This window comes from Nanorana parkeri, unplaced genomic scaffold, assembly GCF_000935625.1.
Source record: "Nanorana parkeri isolate BGI_ZX_2015 unplaced genomic scaffold, ASM93562v1 scaffold1022, whole genome shotgun sequence".
Taxonomy (NCBI): domain Eukaryota; kingdom Metazoa; phylum Chordata; class Amphibia; order Anura; family Dicroglossidae; genus Nanorana; species Nanorana parkeri.
Genome location: NW_017307290.1, coordinates 59504 through 67383, shown reverse-complemented (window position 1 = coordinate 67383; position 7880 = coordinate 59504).

Sequence of the window (7880 nt, the reverse complement as noted above, 5' to 3'; positions counted from 1 at the left end):
CACCAAATCCTTTTAGGATAGCAAAATGTTCATTTATTTGCAGTTCCTTGTCAGAAAAACAAGCGCTTTCAGGACCGCGCAGGGTCTCTTCATCAGGCGCTTGTTTTTCTGACAAGGAACTGCAAATAAATGAACATTTTGCTATCCTAAAAGGATTTGGTGTGCTGGTGACATTTCTATATAGTGCATTTTTCTGCCCCCCCCTACTATATGTTACGTGTTCCCATTCATATAGCACACCCAATTCACATTTGCAAAGTATTTCTTACTTTTCTATTTGTTTTTTTAGGAGCAGATTACGCACAGGACTCTACAGGCAGCTTCCATCACATCAAATGGCTTGTTCACACCTAATCCAGTGTGTTCCAGCACGGTTAGTAGATGGAATGCACTGTATCGCATAATAAAATCCTCCCTGCGTTCTGGGGCAGGAGTGGGCATGGCGATAAGTGTAACCAGTTTAGTTGCGCTAGGAAAAGTGTAAAATCACCAGCTGCAACAATGTGTATAGACGTGATTAATGTGAGCAATTATGTTGCGCTTGGTAGTGAATAATCTTATTCTAATACGTCACCTCTCTGTGTTTAATTGTCTTAATTCATGTATTTAACCTTAGTCAAAACAATAATTAATATTTTTATGCCCTGTGATAAGTGAAATAAACGGATTAATTCATTAAAATGTGAAAAATTTTAAAAATAAATAAATAAATATGTGAACTTAGCCTGTGTTTTGTTCAATATTTTATCAAATAATTGTGTTTGTGATGTGCACAAATTCCCAGCAACATGTGAATAGTGGGGGGTATTCTGTGACTATGCTCTTAGCCTTCGATGCATATGTGGGTTAAACAGGAATTCCGAAATGATAGATTGGTCACATCACTCGATAGATTAACTCCAGTTAAACAACTATTCGACTCAGAGTTCAGGTAATAATAGCTTACATGGATAAAGCATTTACCATAGTCCCAAATCGAAAAAAAGCAAACAGATTGAGCCAATCCTAGAACATATTCAATCGTTCTAATAAAAATTGTTATATGCCGGTCTCACTCATCGGTTTGCAATGTCTCTGTATAGAGACATTGCAAACCGATGAGTGAGGCCGGCATATAACAATGTCTCTATATAGAGACATCGCAAACCAGGGTGCTAGCAATCTTGTTTGGTGTGTGATACAGCCCATACAATGAAGATTGTCCAGGATGATGTATGGAGAGATGCACCAGTAACACCCGGTGGAGACTCAAGGTAACAGTCAATTTTGTCTCAGAGAATGTAAAAGGAAATTATATCCGTCGATGGTGGGAAGGTTCCCTTTGAGGGTAAGCTGCCTGATGGTGTCAAGAAAAGGTTCAGCGTGCGAGATTAGGAGGGGTATTGCCCGGCGTCTTCTCTCTTGCTTGAACGCCGGGCAATTGATTTTCGTGGCTTAAGCCGACAATGGGGGAGGGGCCTGATGATGCCGCTGATGACGCGGTGGAACCCTGCGCCGATCCCGGAGCGACGGACGGGTAAGTCTGTTACAGCAGGCTGCCCTACAACAGATTAGGGGTGTATATGGAGTGCATTGTTTCTGCCCAACAGCGGCAGTAAACATAAATGAGAAATGCTCTGACTACTTCAATTTCAATATAACTAATGGAACTCGCCAGGGTTGCCCATCCCTGCTTACTATTATATTCTCATGCTGGAGTCTTTCCTTTGCACAGTTAGGGCTAATAATCTTATCTCTGGCTTGAGTAAACCCTCAGGGGAACATTAGATAGCTGCATATACTGACAACCTGATATTCTTTATCTCTCGCCCTAAAACTTCCTGTCCCACCTGCTGCAAGCATTTAAAGTATACCACGAACTGTTCAGCTTCAAAAGTAACCCCTCCAAGCCAGCAGCTATGAACATTTTTGCTTACAGACTCTAATCCCTTGGTTCTCAACTGGTGAGTCGTGACCCAAAAGTGGGTCGCCGCATGCCTTCCACTTTTCTAGGTGAAAGACTCCTCTGCCTCCCCCTAGCGCAGCATTGTCAAGTCTCGCACCAAACAGCCATTCAAAATATGCTGCCTGATGCCGAGTGTCAGCTTGAAGTGGGATGGGATGGGGCCATGGCTGCGAGGGAACTCCATCCATACGTGCATTGCTTACAGCTCCCTCTGTGTCCTATAGAGGTGCCTGGCCTGGACCGACATCACATTCTGGCTCCCGGCACCTCTACAGGGCCCGCAACGGAGCTTTAGAAGCAATGCACGTATACTGTAGATAGAGCTCCGTCACAGCACAGGAGCCACACTGGACCCCAGCCTGAGGATCCACTCCAGTTCTCTTAAGGTAGGGAAACTGGGTAGACCTTAAAAAAACATAAACATTTTTGGAGTGTTTATGTGTGTGTGAGAATGTCTGTGAGTGTGTGAGATTGTGTATGTATGTCAGTGTTTTTGAGGGCCCATTCTCAATGGTACAGTGTGTTAATTGCATAGTAGCGTGTAATTAACGCACTGTAACATGCAATCGCACCCACCATGCATTCTGGTGTGGGAGGTGTGTTGCCATTCATTTGAATGGTACCCCAACTGTGGATCGGTACATCACACCCACAGTCCGTACGCCCGCACCCTTGCATTCTATTGTAGTGCGACTTGGGTCGTAACTTAATGACCTAGGAGAAATGTTGGTACTGAGGTTACACAAGTTGAGAACCACTGCTCTAATCTATCTCTAAATCTTACGATGTGGCACATGATTACTATTACTTAGCTTGACTGATGTAACTCTCTCAAGATGACTGTTTTCCCCAGCATTCTATAACTTTTACAAGCACTCCCAATTAAGATGCTGCCATATTTTCTGGCCCAGCTCATGCGTCAATTTAAGTCTTATTTCTGGACATACCTCCCTCAGAATTAGTTACCAGGTCCTGCAAAATCTATTTAGACCGCGCTCGGATATGAGCAATAACCTCAGTGACGGCAAGCTAAAAAATAATTTCCCAAAAAATACTATGTCTCCTGTACTGCGCTTTACCAATAAATATAAAACAATTGTTCATAGATAAATATATAAATTCCTGGTATATGCAATCAAAATTAAACTTTTCTGTATAATCACACATACATATATAATTGTTGTGTATACAAATAATCAAGTGATACAAAGTCCCATGTGTCCTTTGTGCAACACCCACATTCACAAATTGGTAATTTGATACTCCAAAGTAACTTGTGTGATGAATCTTCCCCAGAAAACCACTGTGCTCCTTATTTCCTTCAAACACACTCACCAGATATTCATTTATATGCGCTTGTATCATAGGAACCACGGCTTTCTTTCCTCATTCGCCTTTCCAGATGTCATAAATTATTATTGGAATTGCCCTCTCTCCTTACACTCAATATACGATCCTCTGTAGGCATCCCGTTCCAATGCTGATAGAAATCCACCTTAATCCACCAATGTATTCCACCTCCTTCTCCACTCAGAAATACTCACAGTGAGAAGCTCAAACAAAAGGATTAATATCTCCCATTGTGCAGCATTTTGATCATAAATTTGTATTTAAAAAGGAGCAAAAATACACTCACATACAACACAGTAAAATCAGTCTCATCAATCTCTTTGTAGCAGCGTGTATACGACAGGAAGCAATCGTATGCTCCACCCTGATGCGTTTCATCACTAGACTTCCTTAAAGGGTTGGGACGCATACCTTCGCCTCCTGTAGTAACTCTATGTATTCCTATTTTGTAATTTTCAACCACTCCACACTACAATATTCAATATAAAACATTGGCAAAAGAAGGACAAATACATTTACAAAAAAAAGACAAACAACTGCGGGAGAAGAAACATAAAAAATATATTAGAGACACCTGTTATTATATAAACAACAAAGTATACAAATGGTGAAGCAGTGGAGATGAATTAATTAACACTAGCATGAAGGAAGAGGATGAAGAAAGTGGAGCAGAAGAGGGGAGTAGTAAGAGTGGATCAGGGAATCATTGGAAACCAATACAGGAAAAAAAAGAAAAAAAGACAGGGATGGTAGGGAAGAAAAACTAATATTCCAGGAAAGACGGCTGATGTGATAAAAGAGCAAAGCAATTTGCTCTGGAAACATCTAGCAGATTTCATTCATTATTAGATTAAGAATATAATACACTACAAAAAAATTCTCTCCCAACAGACCCTCTAGGAGGAAGGATTTGTTGGGGGTCAAACACAGGGATGGCTACCAGAGTGGGTGGAAAACAGACAAAGGATGCCCAAAAAAATATACCCCACCCAGATGAAAGGAATAAAGAAGAGATAATTATTGGAATCAGCAATGGAACCAAGGGAGGAACTTCACCTGCTCCTCTGGGACTGACAGAAGGCAAGGAATGGATCAATAGTCATTCTGTTATTGGCTGTTTTAAATTGCAATAGCGAATAACAGAATGGCTATTTCTCTGCCCAATGCCTTCTGTCAATCAGCAGAGGAACAGACCTGAAATAGCACTTTTTCTTTCAGGTCCACTCCCCTGCTAATTGACAGAAGGCAGTGGGCAGAGCAATAGCCATTCTATTATTGGCTATTGCAATTTAAAATAACCAAAAACAGAATGACTATTGCCATTGCAGAGGAGCAGACCACTGCCTGATGTAAACATTGCATTGGGGAGTTTTTTGGGGGGGTTTTTTTCAATTGTCGGCCGACACTGGAATGACTTTGTGGACATTTAAAAAAAATTTATTTTAAATAAAGGAATTGTCAAAAATTCATGTTTTGTTTTTGTTCCATTAAAGGAATTTTTTCTAAGGTGTTGTGTGTCTATTTACATTTTCTTTAACCCTTTAGTGAATGAGCAGGGGTACAAGTACCCCTACTCATTCAGAAGGGGGGTTTGCATCTTGGTGAAAAGGGGTTATGAAAGGGGGTACCCAGATGCACATGAGCCGCTTGGCGGCATTCGGCTATCCACTCACTGCCGTTCGCTCCCTATGTGAAGTCCTTCTGCACTTCGGCTCAGCCAAGCTGACCGAATACAGCCGATATACGGCTGATTTCATGTACGGCTGAAATCAGCCATACTGAGTCGGAGTGAATAGCCGAACGTCGTTAGGCTTTGTCCACTTCGGCTCGGTTATTCACTCGGCTGCCTTCGGCAGCTTAGTGAATATCCCTGCAAATGGATATTTTTTATTGGAAAGAAGACATGCAACCACAGGGTTTAAATATTGAGATTGATTTGAACTGCTTTCTCTCCGATGAGTAATAATTGTTGGTTGGTAATTTTTAGTTATAGTTATATACTGTTTATAAGCCTACTTTGCTATAAAGGTAATTTTAATATTGGGCTTTTATTTTTCCTAAATTAGTTAATTATGCCCTCATATCTGCTGTATTTATTAGAGATTGTGTTTAATATATTAGATTTTTTAGGATGAATATGGAGCCCCCTCCTTCCTTCCTTCTAGTGGTTTTATAATTATTATGTTATACTAATTTACAAGATTTTATTCCCCTCTTATTAGTTATATCCTGCTGGGATTTTTTTTTTATAAATTCTTTATTGAACAGTTTTATCATATAACAGCGGTTTCACATCGAAAGTACTGAGAACTCTGATAACTGTAATAAGCACAGAGGCCAATCACGACTTTGCAAACATTGATTTAGCGTCTACCCACGCTTTTGCGGAGGCCTCGCCACTATGTAAATAGCTCGCAATGCCACCGTATGCGGACCAGATGCGCTACCAGTGACAATCAGTGGTCCGCCCGACATTGCATGTCGTCCATATTGGGATAATCGCAGTGGTCTCTGATATAGGTCGGGAGGTGGGTGTGGAAAGGGAGGGCGACACACAATGGGTGGACAGGGGGTTTGGGGAAGGGAGGAAGCAGTAGGGGGGGAGCAAGCTAGGATCGTGACTGCTTTCCTCAGGAGGCCATGATGTGTTGGTATTCGGTTGTTGCAGTGAATTCATCCCAGTAAAACCAGGTGGTGGCGAATTTGGCGGAGGTTCCCCTAATAGAGCTAGTCAGGTCCTCCCTGGTTCTGATGTCATTCACTTTGGTAAACCAGAGCCTCACCGAGGGTGGGATCTCCTGTTTCAATAGGATTGGGATACATGCGCGTGCCGCATTCAGCAAGTGTACCAGCACTGACCTGGAGTACCCCTTCAGTGGGAATGAGTTATGGTGAAGGAGAAAGAATGCCGGGTCTTCCGGGATTTGGTGGTCTGTAAACTTCTGGGCTATCTGCCGGACCTGTGACCAGAAAGGTTAGCTTGATATCCACGTTAAGGAGAGAGATGGGGCGATAGCTGGGACAGGTCGTGGGATCCTTATCAGGTTTAGGGATCACCGTTATGTGAGCCGTGAGAGCATCCCTGGGAAGGGTGGGCAGCTCCCGGATCGCATTCCAGGCCGCAAGCATATGGCCGTGGAGCAAGGTGGGAAACTTTTTATAGTATGCGAGAGTGAACCCGTCAGGACCTGGGGCTTTGCCCGTCTTGGTTTGTTTGAGTGCCGTCTCTAACTCCTCCATGGAAATTGGTTCTTCCAGGGATAAACGGGCCTCGGGGGGTAGGTAGGGCATGGTGGATTCCGTCAGATAGGACCGAATGCGTCGTTGGCGTGAGGTCAGGGCCGCAGCAGATTGCGGGCCTGGGATGTTATAGAGGGTAGCATAATAGTCGCGGAACGCTGTCCTGCTGGGATTTTATGAATCTATAAAGCTATGAAACACTGCCTTTCAATTTGTGGACTTTTTATATTTTCTAGTAAATAATTTTAAATCATTACCCGTTTAGTAATAGAATTGTTGCTCTGCTCATGTTTCACACTATATGTTTTATAGAATATTTGTAATTATTTTTGAATTAATCAGATTTTTATCTTAAATATAGTAATATGAATCTTACTTTGAGTGATGTGTATATATATGATTGTATTAACTATATGATTAGAAATACAGGGACATCTAGTGGCCAGTATTGAATACTGCAGTGTGGAGTGGTTGAATGTTACAAAAATAAGAATAACTAGAGTTACACAGGAGGCAAGGTTATGCACCCCAACCCTTTGAGAAAGTCTAGTGACGAAACGCATCATTGCGGGGCATACGATCGCTTCCTGTCGGATACACAGCGCTACAAAGAGATTGATGAGATTGATTTCACTGCATTGTTTGTAAATTTATTTTTGCTTGTTTTTTTTTTTTTTTGTAAATTCTTTATTTAGAAGAGATTTTTTCCTTTTTACATATAACAAGAAGGGTACAATGGGTGTCAACAATGGCCCGCAAGGGCTGAGAAACTTGCATAGACATAACATTCTTATATAGGTAGGACACACCAAAGGCCCGTCAGGGGCTTGGGATGTTGTTCAGGTGCATAATGCTGATTAGTAGCTACGGAGTACGTCAAGCACCCCGTGGGGGCAGATCATAGAAAGTAAAGTGGGCAGATATTACCTTTCGCATTGCAGGTTTAACACATACAAAGGGGGGAGAACAATAAACAAAGTGGATAAAAGAAGGGGGTAGGTAAAATGGTAGGACCCGTATGGTTAAGGGTGTCGATCAGACTCCTGGGATGTTGGCATTTCCACTTGGGTGTTTAATGAGTGAGGTTATTGGGAGCTACAGTCAGTGGTCTACTTGTTATCACCAGGGTTTGGGCTCAATAGGAGCTCGAAACGGTATTCTTACAGGGTCTTCATATGGGAAACAGAATAAGTTCAAATAAGGGGAGGGGGGCGGCAGCAGAGGGTGTAAGGGGAATGAGGGGGGGAGGAGCATCAATCTCTGCCAAGAGTACGGGGAGAGAGTCATCTGGGGAAGTAAGGAAGAATAAGAGATCGTCCGGGAAGGCGGCTATCTTGTGGTGGGT